This window comes from Lepidothrix coronata, unplaced genomic scaffold, assembly GCF_001604755.1.
Source record: "Lepidothrix coronata isolate B3197 unplaced genomic scaffold, Lepidothrix_coronata-1.0 Scaffold69, whole genome shotgun sequence".
In the NCBI taxonomy this organism is placed as follows: Eukaryota; Metazoa; Chordata; class Aves; order Passeriformes; family Pipridae; genus Lepidothrix; species Lepidothrix coronata.
The window spans coordinates 2,159,202-2,179,384 of NW_016690249.1; the positions used below are offsets into that span (position 1 = coordinate 2,159,202).

General features: G+C 38.3%; 1 protein-coding gene across 7 annotated transcripts in view; it reads left to right on the forward strand.

The window, feature by feature from the left end:
• FRY (FRY microtubule binding protein) overlaps positions 1 to 20,183 on the forward strand; it is a 236,177-nt gene that overhangs the window by 72,412 nt on the left and 143,582 nt on the right. The window lies entirely within an intron of this gene.

The window sequence follows — 20,183 nt, forward strand, 5'->3', positions numbered from 1 at the left end:
CAGAATTCTCTGGTTGGAAAATAAGAATAATAATTTAATTTTTTTTTCCAATCTCATTTGTGTTCTGATGTTTTCTTAAATATTCAAGTATTTTTGATCAATGCTGCATTATTCAACAACTGCATTAATCATTTGCATTACTTTTTGAAAGCACTGCTAAAATGGCTATGTTTGCTCAAAGTGAGTGCTACTCATTTGGCCCACTGAGGTTAGTAAGATAAATAGAATAAAACAGAGCTCACCAAAAGTAGGAGGATTAAGAGGCTTTTCCTCAGTTTAGTTATGGAAATATTACAACATGCAGTTCTGTAAATAAATACTTCTAATTTATTCAAGCATAACATATGAATACAAATGTTAAGAATTTGAAACCTGATCTTTCCTTAGATTTTTTTTTACTTTTTTGAATTAATCTGATAGATTTATTCTGAATTTAATTTCCAATTGCTTTTTTCAAATTCATTGTTTAAAAAAAAATCTTGAGTAGAAATTTTGAAATCAAGCTACAAGAAACTGGAGTTTATAAATTCCATCTTTTGTGGTTTCTAGATCAGATCAGCAATTAAATTTATTGGAGAGAAGGATTGTGTGGAAGAATCTGAATGGCACAGGTAGATGGCTCACTTGTGATCTCACAAGTCAGCTCTTCTGTGGGCGAGTAGAAACAGCATTTCATTGTCTCCCAGATAGGTAGATCTACTAGAGACAGATTTTCTAGGTGTCTTTTTGTGTAATGAAATGAAAGTGCACATTTTGCATACTGAATATTTTATTTGCCGCTTCTCATAGAACAGAGTTATCTTCAGGGCAGTATTTGAAGGATTGCAATGGTTGTTTATCTGCCTTTAAATAGCAAGATGTTTTTTTCTGTGGACTTGCATTTAATTCAGACTCAGAATGAGGGCTTTTTTAAGTATCAGGACTTCAGGGCTCTTTCCCATGGCCCATACTTCCCTATGTTCTTCTGTTAGTAGTCACTGTCCACATCAAAATCCTCATATCATTATCCTCTTTACCTTTGTGCTGTACAAAGCCCATTGGTGAGTCCTCCTACTACACACTGTTCTCTGTGTGCTCCTGTGTGCCCGGTCCCTGTAGCAGTGGCTAGCAAAAGCCATTCCTTGTTTGCTTGTCGTGGTATCAGAGACAGCCTAATCCAGGTATAGAGACTCCTACATCCTACATCAGCTCAGCTACTGCTCGTGTTCCTCAAACACAGCAGCATCCCACAACACTCCCAGGAGGATCTCTGCCTCCTCCATGGATTGCTGGTCATGTACTGAGCTGAACATGGGGCTAGCATCAAAACAACTTCTGTGGTCAGTAGAGCATCAGGCACCAGAGAAACTTCTCAGTGGCCAACGTGAAGCTTGAGGGGTTACTGGTTGCCGTGTGGTCAGCCACATTCTGTTTTTCTCTTGAAGATATTTTTCTACCATGTCAGGAACAGAAATTAATTAAGAACTTTAGTCCTTCATTAAATGAGTATAATGCATGAAGCAATAAAATTCAACCTTTTATAGAGAATACTCTTGTGTTGATGATCACAAGAAAAGGAAAGCCACTGGCACTTTCTTAGGTAAAAGTCTGCATTATGTCTAAGTTCTGTGGTGCACTAGTTTGATATCATAGGAAGATTTTATTGTGCAGAAGGTCGATAACAGCTGTGTTGCAGGTTCCCTTATCTGCAGGCGAAGACAGACCTGTTTAAAGCTAAATAGCTAAACACCATGCTATCAGACTTAGTGATTGTAGCAAGATACCAGTCAAGGAAAGAGGCTCATTCCCTTTCTCGGTGCCCACTTAGACAAACACATTGACTGAACAAGAGGAACCTATCCTTTCCTGCCATCTCTCTTGCTTTAACATTCCAGACTCAAAGAGAGCTGATTCCAGAAGCTGATGTGCTGCAAACTCACCCCGCGGGGAGAGGATCAGTTCTTGCCTGAAGCGGCTGGGGAAGGGACAGGGTCATGTGGCTGCGGTGAGCAGCCTGGCACTGACATACAAACTGGAGCCTGGGCAGGGGCCATGCTTGGACCTGCCCCTTGTGCTTGCTACTGAGGTCTCAGCCTAATACACCTGCAGGGAGCTGGCCACTTCCACAGCCTCCACCTTTAAGGAGCCTTGGGCCCAAAGGTTAACTCATGTCTTGGCGTGTGAGTCTTCCTGGGAAAAGGATGCCATTAATTCAAGCTGTTACCTGAGGGGGATTGATTGCTCTGTCCATTGAGCCCTGAAGTTCGAGTGCTTAGTGTATTCTTCAGCTCTAAGTAGTCTGCAATTGTCAGCAAAGTGACTTGATGATAATTGTGTTTATTGTCTCCCAGGAACTTCCTTTATATTTGTATGCAGATCTCTTCTCCAAAGAGCTGTAGGGAAAGGTGGAAAACCAGCTGTTTGTGTTCTGTGGTACCCATTTTAGAACTTGCATTTTGGCATGGTTCTTCTAAAAGTAAGGGAAAGTGGAAATTTTATGACTTCAGGAACCCGAGAACTCTTTAACAAAGAATTTGGTTTTTATTTTGATGTTTACTGCTCTGTTGAGGACACTCCAAAATCATTTCTATGATAATGGCAGGAAAAAGGGTGAGAAAATCATAAATAGTCTATTGCAGAATTCAGTTGATTTATAGAATGAGTTTGCTTGTCATTAAAAGGTTTGAATTACTGCAGTAAAAATTCAAAAATGCTTTGAGTGCAATACAGTACATAAGTTTTTGTGGTAAAACTTCAAAATGTCAAAATGTAAGATGATCTGGAAACTAGGCATAAACTAGGCATAGATAATTACTAGTAGATATTCCATAAAGGTTCTAATTATTTTACTTGTGGTAGAAAGAAAACTATTCTGTTATACCATTAGTATTCATTTTGAGTGATTAATATGTGATATCCTTTGTTTTATCAGAATACCAGCAGTTTGTTTTTTTCCAATATAGCTTGTTATTATTTAAAAGGAGCAAGGAAAGTACGAACAGTTTCTTGTGTTTCCTCTATGCATATAAAATACCATTGAATAAGCTCCAGCATCTTTTATTTTTATGTATCTATATAAATAAATATGAAAAGGGAATATAGAAAAGTACAAGGAAAGTGATAATGAAAAGGTTACCTTGGGAGTCTGAAATGTACAAAAATGTTAAAAGTTTAGTAATAGGGTATACCAGTCAAAGTGCTACTTAGCAATCCTTTTGTATTTTATCCACTTTTGATACAATCATTTCATTGATAGTTTAAACTCTTTTCTCTGTATAGAATTGTGAACAGTAGGAAGCAGGCTCCACACCTACAGAATTACACTTGTACGTCCTTGTCCAACTTTAGTTTCTGTATTCATTCCTGAGTTTCTAAGCAAACTTGCTATGAGTTGATAGCCCTAGAGACTGAATTCCAGAAGGTGTTGAAACCATGAATGGCACATGTGGCATTGCAGTAACTGTGCCTGGGAGGGACAGTCTCATACTAGCCTCTTATCCCTATGCCCAAGCTACTACACCTTCTCTCCCACCCTAATTACCCACAGAGTTAATATCCTGCAACGTAAACTTCCTAAAATGGTGTAGATGCTGGTGTCAGCATGAGAAAGGGGATGTGAGTACCCCACCAGGAGTGGGAGGCAGTTTTGGCTGATTCCTGCTATTAGACCAGTGGAGCTGTATGGTAAGTCATATTTACTTGAATAGTGACCCATGCTTGCTTCTAAATATTGGAACTAGTTCCTTCTCCAGGCCAGTCTAGCTTTTGCATCCCTCTCTTTTCTGCTTCAGGGCATCAGCAATTAAGTTGTTGCTATTGTTTCCCTGATAAATTTGGACTGCAGAATAATTTCATAGAGGTAGGTAGCTCTGTCATTTGTGACTTGGTAATTTTTCAGTCACTGCAGTTACCTAAACTAGATTTGAATCAATTGTCCATAGAAAGAAAATCCTGTGTCCTCTAACATCCTTCCTTCTGAATCACGCAATCCTTTGTCTATTGCATTAGCTAAAAGGAACACTAAACAGTGTTCAAACTTCACAACAGCTCCATCAGTCAGATATTTTAAGTTCTTGTATGGTTTATATTTTTAAGAATGTAAATAGATGTTCAGTAGTATGACAAAGCAGGGCAAGACATCTGCTGACTGGCTTATCATGCTACTGAGAGCTGGAAACTGAGGGTGACAATGGAGGGGGATTATGACGAATAGGTCAGTGAGGTAGCAGTGAACAGGGGTGGAAAGCAAAGGATGCAGGGCAAAGGGAATAAGAGAAACCTCAGAAATGTAAAACATGATGAAGAGACACCCACACCGTTATATATATTGTATACATACCTTAAGTGTATTTATAGAAGTACATGCATTCTGGAAAACATGCAGGAGGAAGTCAAGTGTTGCATTCAGTCACAAATTACAACATCATAGCAGTAGCAGCCTTGGTGTTAACAGCTCACACAGTTGGAATGCTGTGATTGATGGATAGATGGATACAAGCTCTTGAGGAAGGGCCTGCAGGGAAGATAAGGAGTGGAATTTGCTGTCTTTGTGAAGGAACTCCTTATGGGTATGGACCTCTTCTATGAGGTGAGTGGGTGATGGTGTGCTTGGGAGTTTGGGGATCAGGATCAGAATAGAGGACTTGAAGGATTACTGGGTGATGGTGGCAATCTTACAGACCACCAGTAAGGATGAGGAAGTGTAGGAAGCCTTCTTCAGACAACTTGAGGAAGTTCATGAATTGTTGATGTTGGTTCACATGGGGGACTTAAACTTCCTGTTGTCTGCTGGAAGTGCAAAATAGTAGGATGCATGGAGTCAGGATATCTAGAGGGTGTTGGAAGTAACTTCTTGATTAATAATGGACCAAATGGGTGAAGTGTAGCTGGGTCTGTTATCCATTAACATGGAAGACCTGATTGGAGCTCAAAATCCTGATAAGAGTGGGGAAAGAGAGTGGCAGAGTATAGACCCTGGACTTCAGGAGAGCAGATTTCAGTTTGTGAGGTTTCAGAAGCTATTAGGTGGGATCCCATGGGGGGCAACTTTTAAAGGCACAGGAACTCAGGAAAACTGACAGGTCTTTGAGGTCGATATCTTCAAAACAAGCACAAGACTGGGACTCACCAATACTAAGGGAAACAAGCAGACATAGGAGGAGGCTGGCTTGGCTTATCAGGGCTTATCTGGGCTGTGGTGCAAAAAAGGCAGTATATCAGAGGCAGAAGTGTGAGTTGGCTACAAAGGAGGAATTTATAGACATTGCCCAGGCATGCAGGGACAGTGCTTGGAAATTCAAAGCTCAGCTGGAGATGGGATTTGCAAGGGATATCAAAATCAACAAGAAGAGTTTCTCTTGTTTCATTAGTGGTAAATGGCTGAACAAGAGAAATGTGGACCCATTGCTGAATGGGGCAGGAAATTTAGTGACAGCGGACTGAAGTACTAAGTGACATTTTTGGCTCTGCCTTCACCAACAAGGTCTCTCTGGCCTCTCTCTGGCAGGTGCTGGAGTGTCCCTTGATATGAAACTTCTTATAAGGGGAAAGATAGAACTTGTTCAAGTCCAGAGTTCAGGAGCACAGACTGTCTTCTTTGCAGGAACTACTGAGAAGCCTGACAATTCCTTACATATTTATGTTCTATGTTTTGCTAATTATAGTCACATTCAAAACTGAGAGATGGTGTAGTTTTTCTATTCACAGCAGACAGCAGAGCTTGCTAAAACAAGCAGCTGAGTGAAACACATTTGAGAAATACTGGCTTCATAGTTTGCTCTCAGCCGAGAGAGCACTATATATAAGATACAGAGCCACCTGAGAGATTCAGCTCTCTAATGTTTAAGAAGGGAGATTTTGGGGTGCTCTTCAAGCCACTGGTTTGAAGAGAAATCTGAGTATTGTTTTGCAAATACTGTGGGATCACTCTAGTGACAGTATCACGTGCCTCCAGGGGAATGCATTGCTGATAAAGGGCTTAATTAGGTGATTGGAGCCTTAGCAGAAAAGTTTCACACATGAAAAAATAGAGGGGCCCTTTTGAGAGACATGCTATACAGTCTTTATCTTGGGTACTTTCTATGCTTTCAGAAATTTGCTGTTATCACATGTAGTGCTAATGTATACAAATTGAGAGGCTGCTGTGGTTTTTCAGTAGTCAGTGATGGGGTGAGAAATCATGATTTGTGTATGGCCAAAATGCGGAGATGTTAGATGGATTGGTATTAGACAAGGATCAAAAGAATGCAACAGATCTTGCTTTATTTATAATTGTGAAGTTGCAGAGTTTTAGTTTTATTTTGAAACACTTGCCTTTGAAAGACTAATCCCTTGAATTCTTAAGTAGTACATGGCTCAGCACAGAAGTCTGCCAAAGGTATTGTTTTGCAGGAATTCTCCTATAATTGGGTGATCTTTATACTAACATTTTTTCCTTATCTCAGGCTCTCTTCTTTCTTTGTAACTTTAAAGAATCTCAACTTGTATGTGGAATAAATTAAAATTCAAACAATGTCCATTTATCAATTTGTTTGTTTTGATACTGACTCCTTTGAACAACTTTTGTAGAACAGAACATACAGAATTATCTTTCTTACTGCATTTCTGAATATTATTTATGAATGCCTTTAAATGTGTGGATCAATTTAGTTTTTTAGTCAGAAGGTTACCCGGATAGAGTTCTTGCCACAGTTCTTCCTTCAGAAGTTTGCAGAGTAGCTTTCTGCATATACTCACAGTAATGTATTGTTGTATGGTTTTCAGAATGAGGTTTATTCCATGCATATTACTGAGATGTAACATGTTGAAAGTAGTGTAAGCTACCTGACATCAGGTTTGGCAATCCATTCCCTTGTAACTGGAATTGGTTTTAGTCAGCATTCCAATGGAGGCAAAGCTTATTCAGCCTGCCTACCTTTTTTTGAACATTAACCAAATTCAGAACAGTTTAGAGAAGGGTAGAATTCTTCTACAGAATTTGTAAGTTGAGGCTGTGAGGTAGTGAAGGGGGAAGTTAGGTAATGAAAAATGGCAGCATAAGCTGTCGTCTTAGTCATAAGAGAATCCTTGCTCTGATAGCCTTTTTAAATACCCCAGCTGTGAAACAAGCTTTAATCACACCTTTGAGAGGATTGCACACAAAACTCATAGTGTTGCATATTTTAAAATAGATTCACAAGATACAGGTTGATACTCATTAATTCAGGTGCAGGGAAACTGCTGCAAATAACTTGTTTGCAATGGTCTACATTATAGTAATATTCATATAGTGCTTCCCATTTGGAAGCTTTACAGACTTAAATTCTTACAGCATTATTGCCTGAATATGTAAGATTGTTTTGTGTTATTCCTGGGCAAATTGAAACAGAGAAATTAACTGAAAAACACAAGGTTACACAGGACCTGTGTTAGATATGGAAATGAAGCCCTGTCTTCTATTTCTTTAATGGAAGAACCTTTTTTCCTTCACCTTCTTGGTAGCCAAGTGGCAGACACATTATAAATCATGACTCAACCAGTTATCATACATAGAGATTTTTAATTGGCCGTAAGTAGTAATTTTAATATGGAAATATCACAGGATTATTTTGAATTCCACAGCATGCATATTTGTTGCTAGTGATGTCTTAAATGAGGAGAAAATTACTTAGCTATGGTTCTTCTTCTTTGAAGGCAGATGTTTGAAACAAATAACCTCACCCCGCCCTTTGTCTGTGTGCCATCTGAACCAAAGCTAGGTGGTTATTTTGATTTTTGTTCTATAGCTCATAGGCAGGAAGATGTGGCAGAGCAATGTATGCTTTCCTGGGATGAGTGTTTGAGAGCATTTCGGATTCTCTAGGAATCAGAAGTTGGAGTGTATCACTTTTTGAAATACAAAAGTCATCAGGGTTTGTAGTAAATTAAGCAAAGTCTTAGTGTGTCCATAGTGAATCTTTAACAAATTTGTCATAAAAGCAAAGATGAAAATATTTTCCAAGGGAATGTGAAATTAAAAATGTTTATTGTTTTTACTCATTTGTCTGTCATTTATTTAAGCAGTAAGGGAGAGAGGACTGATAGAAATGAGTGTTACAGGGAGCTGCAGATTTCCATGGCAAGTGAAATTACTGACACAATCGGAATTACTGTTTTAATTAAATTTAAAAGTTAATTGTTAATATAGATGGCTTGGAATTTTATTTAAAAAGATAGAAAAAATGATATTTTTTAATGCAAATGTGTGTATGTTGCTGTGCCTACTTTTTTTACGTAAAACCTCTCTTCTTTGTTGCAAATAATTTTTCCTGAGCTCTGCAGTTTGAGCTAAAGCACTTCTAAACTTAATGTCCCTGAAGGTGAATTTTCGAATTCTCTGCAGAAATGGTTTTACCCTCTCTAAGAATGAGAAAATGCAAAAAGCCCCCTTTTTTGTCTATGTTAAAAATTCTCTTGAAGAGGATGTTGGGAATGGGTGGAGGACAGACACCTTACAGCCAACTGCCTCTGTACAGTGACTGCACAAAGAAAGCAAGGGCAGAGAGGAGTGAATGTGCAATAAAAGCCCAGCAAAGAGCCAGCGGGAATGAAGGGACAAGATGGGGTGGGGAGAAGTAATCAGAAGTAGAGGAACTGATACTTCCCAGACAGTGGGAGTGAAATTGAGAGTGACTAGTATGAGATGGAACCAAGGGGAGACTGGAGAATGGGGGGGGTGAAGAGACAGGACTGGGAGGAGGGATGGGATGCAGTTGTGAGGGCTGAAGGATGAGATTAGCCATGTTTAACTGGGCAAACAGTGCATGGGAATCTGGAGCTGGAATAGAGGGCCTGAGGTGGAGAAGACACAGCCATGAGGAGACACCAGATCGTAAAGATGGAGGAATAAGAGAGCAGCTGGGGAGATGGGGAGGTGAGAGACAGAGAAATCCCCTCCCAAGAGCAGAATGCAATGCAGAAGACCTGATTTCCATCCTACATCCTTGCTTTATAGCACATCTTTTCATCACAGAGTATGCGTTCCTTTACCTAGTGTTTGGATTAGGTGACAGAAAGTGTTAAATGTTATCAGGTGAGGAGAACAGCAAGTGACTTGTGCATGCTGTTAAGGTAACTGGGTCAACAGTTGGTTCATTTGGCATCAGATTTATCATACGTCCTCTATATTACCTTGCTTCTGAAAGCTTGAGTCCAGTGAGGTAGTGCAGCAGAGTGGAAAGCATATAGATGTACAAAGAAATACTCCTGACAGATTATTATTCTATTAATTATTACTTGTAATGCAGTAGCAGGTAACTTCCTCTGCACTTGTCGAATACAGCAGGCAGTGCATAAGATACTAATAAAAGTTAATCTATCTTAGCAACTCCCAAGGGAGGGTATCAGACAAAACTGGGGGCTTTTGATAGAGTTCTCAAATGAATGAAGAAACAAACCATGTATTTGGGTATTAGGGAATATTTGAGTGTCACTCAGCATGCATTCATTATTTAAGAACAAACAGTAGTCCATCAAGGAGTAACATGGAAGCATCACACTACTGGCAAGTTAGACATTTTTTTAAATTTATCAAGTGCTTATGCTATTAATAGATACTTAGAAGGGCCTTCTCTCTAATATTACTACTATTCTTTTTAGATCACCATAAAGTCTGTTATTTATTTCTGCAGTAATTTCCTTGTTACAAAAAGGAACCTATGCCTGCAAAGTAATGAGATAGTTTCTTCAAACTTGCTGCCACTGATTTTAATCAAGCATTTTTCTCAATTAAGTACAAAGAGGTGTATAATACTTCTCAGATCCTTTTGCACAGTTGCCACTTTTACATACCAGATTTCAACCTTATTGTAAATTCTCCTAAAGCCTGCCTGACTGAGATAGCATGCATTTTAAAGATTGCATTTGCATTATGCCTTTGGGGCATGACTTTTTGTTGTAAAGTTTTTAGTTTTAGAATATTAAATCCAGAAAAGACATTTCAAGTAGATATAGTTTACATTTATTAGGTTGGATGCGTTTATCCACTTTATAGAAGCAGAGTTTGAAACATTTTGCTGGAAGGTTCAAGTCTATAAATTATTGTTACATGTGTGTGTAAATAACAATAAAAAACAATAAATAATTATGTCTTTCTAATTAATACAGAAAATGGTCTTCAGGAATTAAACTTCTTTTGACACAAGTGTCAGTGTGATCAATGACAATCTTTTTCAATCTCTTTTTTTCTCTTTTGAATCATGCAATCATGTGCATTGTGGATTCAAATTATAGCTATGATTTTCCTTAACCTATAGAAGAACTGACACAGTGATGAATATCTGCATTGATAATTTAAGTAAGATATATTGAGCAGCATTTTCAGAAAGCTGAGCATTGTCTTAAGGCTTTTTCAGTGAAGACTAGAGCGTATTTAACTGTTTACATCAGTAGAATTGGAGTTAGACTGATTTAATGTGTGGTTTTTAAAAACATATGAACTGTATTAAGAAATTACCGTATTAGTTATTCCACGTGAAGTTTTAGGCAATCCTTTTTTCAGGAAAAGAAAGTTAACTTTGATTTCTTTTTCCAGACTCACAAAATCAAAATGCATTATAAAATTTTTTTAAAAAACAACACATAATACAATTTTTTATCAGTCCTTGTGCCCAGTGTTTGCAATTTCATGTTATGTAACTCACTTCTGTGACATCCTCTGTTCTGTAATACTGAATAAAAGATTACTCTATAGATTGCAGCATTTCAGGATGGTTATCCAGCTTTACCTTTAAGGATATATTTTAAATTTATTCATTAATTGTTTTACCTTTATGATAGACAGCTGCCACAGAATAGCTCATTTGGTTGGATCTCTGTGCTCTTCTGTTGGTCGAGGCTAAGTAATTCAGAATAGCTTAGGTCTACTGAGCAGCTAAGGTGGCCAAGAGCATTCAGATTTTAGTACATAATTCAAGTGTTATGAGCCAGTAGCTCACAGACATGCCTGAGATTTGTCTAAACATATTAACAAGGTAATCATGCTTCTTTAAACAGTGACTTTTCTCATCTGTCCTTCCACTTCCTCGGGAGGGTTTAATTTTCTGTCATGTCTTAAAGTCAAGTGTTCATCTGCCCAACACGTAAAATCTACCAGTGTGGGCCCATGAACAGTGTGTGAAGTCCTGAGCTTTTCACTGTGCCTCCACCAAAGGAACCAGTGGCCTGGGCCTGGCTGCAGGAGACAGCATCCATCCATCTGGTTCTGGTTAAGTGCCTAGTATTTGTGAGGGTCATGTTTAACATACCCTGGAGTCTCCAAAGTAATCTGATTAACTGTAATCCTTTCACATTTTCATTTATCTTGTTAAAAGATGTTAACAACATCAATAAACAGCAACAAATATTACTGTTACAAGTGCAGCATTTATTGTTGGTTAGAATGTAGTAGAAGAAAATCAGTGTTCAGTGGACATTCATTTTATTGGTCATTATGCTGGCATCTTTTTAGAAAGACTGACTTATTTTGTTTAGTAGCTTGATCCTGACTGGTCTGGACTGGGTACACTTGATAGCATTTAAAAGTTCCTATGTTTTTTGTGCAGCTTTTACTTAGTGGCATTTAGTATCATAAGGATACTCTGTGCCCAACCCAGGATGTCTTTTACTGGGGATTCTTGCTTTGGAGGCTGATCCTTGTCCTGTCTACTGCTCTGCTTTGTGAGACAATAAACTAGGATTCAAAAAGAAGCCTAGGATGAGGATAAATATTATATAAGTTATTTAACATGACTCAGGCAGAAAAGGAAGGATCTGATTTGGAGGAATTTGTGAAGCCTATCTAACACACAGTGACGAGAACAAGAGGAAATGCCAATATAGGCATTTCCTTGCCCAGATACTTTTACTTTCAATATTACTTTTTATTATAATTTCACTACAACATTGTTTTTAGTAGTTCCCATTCATTGGTTAAGTAAGTAGCAACAACTGAGCTAGAGCTATGCTTGCTGTTACATTTCATCTCTAATTTAAAGCACATTGAATTCTATCTTTAAATTTATCAGATCTCGAACAAGCAGGATGTGGGTAAACCTTACCATTCTGGCCAGTAGCCAGAAGAGTGCTCCCCAAGAAGGTGGGAGATGGGAGTTCAAAACCTTGAAGTTTAATTAAGGATTTAACCCAAAATTACCACATTCTAGGTGAGTTTTTTAGCCGTTAAGCTGCTACATAAAAAGCAGTTGAAAAGGACAGGAACTGCTTCTCTGCTCTGCTTTGAACAGCCCAATAATGTGAGGTCCCTGTGAGGATGTTTCTAAGGCAGTGTTGAGCCCAGGTTGGCTGTTGTGGAGCCTGATCCTGTTGTGAGCTGCTCCCTGATTTACCCAATCATTTGGATCATTTTTATGGTGTCCGTTCCACAGGCTGGGTTTAAGCATCCAACTTCTCAGTTGATGAGCCCTGAGTGAAAGTGTCCTCAAAATGCAATGTCCCCACAAAGGCGAGGGTTGGCTGAGAACATGGGGAAAATTTCTGTGTATATATGGAAAGAAATGGCAATGCTGGTGTTTAAATTCTTAATATATTAACAGCCTTATGTACCATTTCAGGTGCCTGAGGTTTGTGCTTCATATAGTTCTGTACATGCTTTCTAACTGACAAAGACGTTCATTATCATTGGGTTGCCATGGAGTACTGATCACATGGATCTGGGAATAATAACCCATTATGCTAATATAGCTTGTCATTGTGTTTGATGCACAGTGATGCTTGTAACTAATGCAATTTTTTGGTAAGATCACAGTTTATGGAACAGCGTTGGCACACATTGCCTACCCTCTTCACTTTGAATTCTCTGTTTGACTCCATACTTATCAACAAAACCATTTGTGCATTTTTAGGTCAATATTTTTCTTGTTTTAATTTCTTTCTACAGTGAAAATTGGGGGGTTCTAACAGAATAATTCTGGCTTATTTGTTTAATGCTAGAAATATGTGGTTTTCTTCTGAGCTCTGCTGCCCCTCTTGGAGGCTCAACTTAGTGTTGTAAAGTTCCTTTTGGGACAGAGGCAGGATAATTGACTGCATTTGGTGAATTTCTTAGATGCCACAAGGAAAGAATGAAAAGAATTATGTCCGATAGTTGGAATACAAAATTCTGTAATGCATTACCACATCCTTTCTTATACAATATACAATTTTCTTACACAATTTTATTTCGTACTGTGCTACTATACAAAGAAGACTTGAATTTTTGTATTTATTCAGCTTGGTTCTGTAGCAGAAAAACAGGCATTTGTTGGTGATCTGTAACATGCACTTTAGCCTTTTCCAGATTCTCAGGATAGTCTACCTTCATGTGCCTCTGAATATACTTGCAGTGGAATTAAGGTCAAGTGACATGGGAAGAATTCAGAGATGCTGCTTGCTGCAGTAGGGAGAAAATGCACATGGCCAAAGCTCAACTGGAGTTGAAGCCGGCCAGAAGTGTGGGGGGCAATAAAAAGAGTTTTTTCAAATATAATAATGGCAACAGGCAGTATAGAAATATCATTGGCCTTTACAGGATGAGGATTATCACCTCACAAACAGAGACAAAGACAAGGCAGAGGTGTTCAACACTTTCTTTGCCTCTGTCTTCAACATGGCTGACAGACCAAGGGGATCTCAGTGCCCTGAGCTGGAGGACCAAGACTCTGAGAATGATCAGCTCCCAGATGACCCTGAAATTGTGTGGGATCTGCTGCTCCAGCTGGATCCCTACAGATCTATGGGGCCTTATGGGATTCATTCTAGAATCCTCAAAGAGCTGGCTGATGTCATTGCAAAACCTCTCTGGGTGATTTTTGAGTGATCTTGGGAACCCAGAGAGGTCTCAGCTGACTGGAAGCTGGCGAACATTGTTCCAATTTTCAAGAAGGGCAAGAAGGAGAACCCTGTAAAGTACAGGCCTGTCAGTCTCACTTCAGTGCCTGATAAAGTTATGGAGAAGATTATTCTGGGAGGTATTGAAAAAAGCTGAAGGACAGTATCATGAAAGTCCTGCTTATCAAACTTGATTTCCTTCATGGCAAGGTAACCCTCATAGTTGATCAAGGGAAGCCAGTTGATGATATCTTTTTGGATATCAGTAACGCTTTCAGTACTGTCTCTCACAGGATCCTTCTGGACAAAATGTCCAGCACACAGCTGGATAAACACATCATGTGCTGGGTGAGCAATTGGCTCACGGGTTGAGCACAGCGGGTAATAGTGGATGGTGGGGTAACATCAGACTGGTGACCTGTCACTAGTGGAGTTCCACAGGGCTCCATCACTGCACATCACTGCACCTTCAGAGAGCTTCACTTTTCTATATATAAGCATTCTCTTAAGGCAAACCACTAGTTTGCATGGTTATCACTTTTACTTGTAAGTCATATTTATAAATTATTCCAGCGATGTACTCTTTCTTTAAAATATGAAAACTGAATCATCCCAATAAGTTGCCTTTACTTTCATGTTCTCTTGAGGTATATTCTGCAAAACAACCCTTACAATCAGCTTCTGTTTTGGCAAATCATGTTCAACAAGCGAACCACCAGAGCAGGAGATTATTACATGTATCACGAAGATATTCTGATCACACAATTTATATTTTTACCTGGATGTACAAAGAGAAATCAAGTACTGATAGGCATTCAGACTTCTGCTTCTTAATATTATCAAGACTAGAGAAAGAAGAATCCTTCTTAAAACATCTGTATTGTACTTTTACCAATGACAGATTGTTCTCAGCACTATGTTTTCTACTAATACATTCAACAAGTCATAAATTATACAACCAGAAAAACATTATGTCATCCAATCTGTGCTTCTCATAGAACAGGCTTTATGGCTTCTGTGAATTAATTTCTGTTTGAGACAAAGCATGTCTTTAAAAAAATGGTAATTTAAAATTTCCAATAATGGAAGAATCAGCACCAGACTTAATAGCATTCTGTCGGTTAATTTCCCTCCCTTTGTGTTTAACTTCTCCAGTGCATTTGTCTAGTTTAAAATTGCAGACATTGAATGTTACTGAATGAAAAACTAACTGTCTCTTAGCAAATTTCGATTTCCAATATTCATGCTTAAAGGGCATGGAAGTCATCTCACCTAACTTTCTGGCATTCTTAATGTTTATATTACACCTGACATAGGCAAGCCTGGCTTTTCTGATAGCCAGAGAAGAAAAATATGTGTATTTTCAGGGTACAGTTCAGATGGGCTGCTTGAGATGTGTTTATTGTAATGAATCACCTCGGAAGTGCCTGAGTCCTTGTGTTGTTTAAAAAAGGTGTTTTGGGTTGAGTGGCTCCGTGTAAATATGTTTTACAAATAGATGCCCTTTTAGGTTGAATAAGTGCAAATTCCTGCCATTAGAGGATATGACTGTGTAACTTTCTCATGGTCAAACTAACCTAAACTTTAAGACAATGTACTCTTTCTTTAAAATATGAAAACTGAAGGCAGTCATTAGTTATAGTTATCTTTCCTGAATGTCCTCTAGTTCATCAGCATCTTTTCTCAAGTTGCAGACATCAGAACAGGACTGAGCCTACCGCAGTGGTTGCAGAGACACTGACAGTGAAGCAGTAGAGCTTTCCTGCTTTTGCTTTCATTTATACTGCTTGAAAAGGCTCTCCATAGCTCTTCAGGTCACAAGAATAGCAGCCTGTTTTCAACACATTAGTCATCCTGGTCTCAGGCCTTTTTTCATAATCAGTGTTTCCCAGGAATAGAAAGCCTTATTCTGTCTGTGTGGCCTTGTCTCTGTCTGTGCAATTCTCCATAGGTTAGAATTAATATCTTGTATATCATTTGCCTGCATTTAATTTTCAAAATGCTATTGAGACAGACTAGAAGGACCTCTGCTGTTTTTTCTATCTCTCTTAATTTGTGTTTTTGTTTTATCTCATTAGCAATAAGGATAAATAGTACAGGACCAAGAACACTCTTTGTACCTCCACTAGAAATACATTCATTATGTATTCATTAGGGTATGATTCTCCCTTAATCCAAATTGAGAAGTACCTGTAACCTACCTTTTAATCTTTTTTTGCTGTGAACATTGATCTTTTGGTTCTCATTTTACAGTTTGGTAAGATGCTAACCCAATTGCCTAGCAGAAATATAAGACTATGCTTTCAACCTTGTTAGCCAAATTTATAATCTCGTAAAAAAATACAGTTAATTTCATAAAATCTGCTTTCCATAAACCTATGCTTATAACACTGTATTATTATACTTTGGTTCTTTATTAGTCAAATGCAACCATTCCTGAACGATTATCAGGCCAACTGTGCTCTGGTTGCCTGGATTGCCCTTGCTGACACTTGAGAAAATCTGATACAATATTATCCCAGCCCTCAGGAATACTGAATTTCCCTTTGAATACCCTAAAAAAGGAGTCTTTTTATTATTTTCAGATGTAATTAGGTTCTTTGGGTTTTTTTTTTAATTAGTTACTCTGTTTTCACAGGGTTTAAGCTGTTTGAAAAATTGAAAAATCCAATGTTAACCCTAGGGTTCTTTCTTTATTTTCATAATAATGCTGAGTTCATCTCTATAGGTGCCTGTTCCTCTCCAAATTTAATAACATATTTCTGGCAGTCATTTATTCCAAAACATTTAGACATTTCAATATATGGAAGAAGTTTTCTGTCATGGCCTATTGACCAGCATGAGAGTGACATCCTGTCTGTGCTGTGTTAGGTATTTGCAACTGTTTCATCATGCAGAAGGTCCCTTGGACAGCAGGTAAATTCCATGAACTCTGCTTACCTGTTCAAGGGAAAGTTTTTCAGTGGGCAGCTGTACTTGAGCCAAACTTGCAAAAACCTTTACTGAGCTCATATGGGTGGTAAAAGTCATTGTCTTGTGTTCAGAATCACCACAGGAAGTATTTATGTCCTGGACTCTCAGTCTAGTGAAGCGGCAAACATTTACATTTGCATTTAGGTTTATGGCTAACTAAGACGCAAATGAACCCACTTTCAAAGAAGAATTGTTAATGTAATGTAATAAAGGGTTATTTGATTGTACCATATCATAGTGGTCTGTGGCTAATAAAAGATGGCTAAACGAAGAGGCCAAATAGCATTTAATATAGAAGGTAGACAATGTGCTGCTGCAGTCAGTATTATGTAATGACAATAATGATTCAATCAGACATAGAGTAGGGGATCAATACTGATAATTATTAATCCAGATTTTGGCTGCAAAATTTTTTCTCTCATTTTTCTTGGTATAGATATTATTTTGTATGCATCACTGTAGAGGGAAACATGAATGAATGTCTATCTCATGTTAGTCTTTATTCAGAGAAATCTCTCTTGTGGTTTCATCCCAGAAAACTTCACAACATTTTGGTTAAAGTCTTCTTGGTTTGTGAAGGTTTAGCTTGCCAGTTCACAGATCCAGCTTGTGGCTTGGTTTATTCCTGGTGTTGTGCCATTTTCCAACCACACAAGCAAGGGTAAGAATTGTAGCTAGCAACAGCTGAAATGCACGACAGTGCAGTTTAGTGCATATAATGTGCTTTTGAAGAGTCTACAGATTTAAAAGTGAAAGTCATCACTTATAACTCGGCTGTATATCTTTGTCGTTGGTTCCCCTTCAGTAATCACTGATGAGTAATAGGCACCTCTAGAAAGTGATTTTTTCTGTCGTAAACTAAGAATCTAAGAAGAGTATGATGGATCACCTAGAAACGTCAGTCTCTTTTTGTTTACTCTACCCGGAGACTGGATGGCTAGATTAAATTTGATATTTGGTCTGTAGGTGGCTAAATTTGTAACTTTCCCTAAAAGGCAGCCATAGAGTAGATCAGGTGTATCAGAAGATGAGGTCAGGAAAACAACTACAGTTTTGAGGATTTTTCTTAGTACTGCACATTGAAACAACTAGACACAACACCTTTATTATGGCATGAAATAAGCAAAACTCTAGGAAATCAACTTTTAGACATTGAACAGTGTTATGTCGCTAGAACTGTTCAGACCATGCAATTTCAGAGGTAAATGTGTTACAGTCTGTTTCTTTTTGTGCATCAGTAGTAAAATATACTTGTTTGCACATGTGCATTACAACATGCTAGGGTTTTCATACACTTGTGTACATTGCACAGAAGACACATCATCCACAACTGGATATGCTGTTTTTGTTCCAGTGAAACCCAGGAGTTTTTAACAGCATGAACCAACATGTTAGTGGTTTGCAAGAGCAAGTGTGAACAAACAGACAACAAAAATTCAGAGCTGGTTTCCAGTTCTAACATCTGAGGTATTGAAGTTGAATTAGCTATTGAAATTGAATAGGAAGATGCAAGCATTTAATGTCTTTTTATAGTAAAAAATAAACAGTTTAAATATATTTTTAAAATTCCATCTTATCCAGACTCTGACAATTTTATTGGAAAACATTTAAGAAGAAAAGGAAAAGTATATTGCCTCAAAGAGAAAATGTATAGATGTCATGGCTTAAACCCAGCTGGCAACTAAGCACCACCCAGCCACTTGCTCACTCCTGTGGGCAGGCAGGTGTTCAGCCATCTCCAGGAAAATGAGTCTCCATTCTACCTAACAGTGACTTGGGAAGACAGAGAGCATCACTCTGAATGTACCCCCCTTTCTCCTTCTTCCTCCAGCTTTGTATGCTGAGCATGACACCACATGGTCTGGCATATCCCTTGGGTCACTTGGAGTCAGCTGACCCAGCTGTGTCCCCTCCCAACTTCTTGTGCACCCCCAGCCCACTTGCTGGTGGGGTGAGAAGCAGAAAAGGCCTTGGCTCTGTGTAAGTGCTGCTCAGCAACATCTAAAACATCCCTGTGTTATCAACACTGTTTCCAGCAAAAATCCAAAACATGGCCTCATATCAGCTACTGTGGAGAAAATTAACTCTACCCCAACCAAAATCAGCACAGTAGGGAAGGAAGATGCAGGTCACATCCTCCCTGCTTGCTAGTCAGTCCCTCTTCTGTAAGTAACTATTCCTTCTCCTTTAGACTCTTTTAGCCTTGTGCATCCTTGGCACTTTTCCAAGTTCCCTAAAAATACTTCTGCTAACACCCATCAACCACAAAATGACAAGAATACCTCCATCTCCCTGTCTCTGAAAGAAAAAGCAAATGCAACAAAACATCTGTCTAAAAATTTTATACGAAGCTATTTTCTGATCCAACAAAACCAAACCGGAGGTAGCCTTTGCCCGTAGTACCTGAAAAAGTGAAAAGGAAGAATATGAATGTCTTTATTTAAAATAAAGTGGTTTTTAAGCTCTATTTGAACAAAAAAAATTCCAATGTAGTTTCAGAAATAAACCTTTTCTCTGTTTTGTTTTTTGTTTTTTTTTTTTAAAAAAAGCAAACCAAAAACCATCTATTCAGCTGAAATTGTCTTTTCACCCTTATTTGAAGTTTTTACTTTTGGAATAACCGGAAAAGACCGGAAAAAAAAAACAACAAACAACCAAACTAAAGGTTTGGTTAGAAAGGATACCAGGATTTTGAAATCTTTTTGAAGTATATTGTTAATCTCAAGTCAGCCTTCAAAGAGGCAGCATGTCACTACCATATAAAACACGGAAACTGAAAGGTATTTTTGTTTGATTTGCATCCCATAAGAAGCAACACAGATATTTCCTTTAGTAAGAAGTCATCCCCAAATGAAGCACTCAAATGTGAAAATTGTTTTAGATTTTCCACAAGATTTTCCATGTCATTTAGCTTTTTCAGTTTTTAATTTCATAATAAACCAAGCAAATTCTAGAATTGGTGCAGCTAAAAATCTTTATGTTACATGCCTAGATTCCCCTAGATCCTCAGCACAGTGGTATATGTAAACAAGAAAATAATGATTTAGAGGAAAAGGAGTAGAAAAATAAATGGTAAGCAAAGAGAATGGGCAGTAAGGACAATTGCTTTCCTACCTCACTCAGATGTCTTGCAAAGTTCTGAGATAAGAACCTAGGGAACATTGTTAAGCTGCTCAACCCCTGACCTGCCAGTTAGGAGAAAGAGAGAGGAAAGGTCTACATCTTACAGGATCATAGTTACTAGGAGCTTTGCCAAGTCAGTGAAAAGGCCTTTAGACAGTGGATGGACACATATGACAGGATTTCCTGTTTATTTGTTTATTTTGGCAGTCATCATTCTTGAATCCCTTGCATATGCAAGAGGAGAAAATGTGTTCCACTCACTGCTTTCCTCTACAGGCTCTCACATC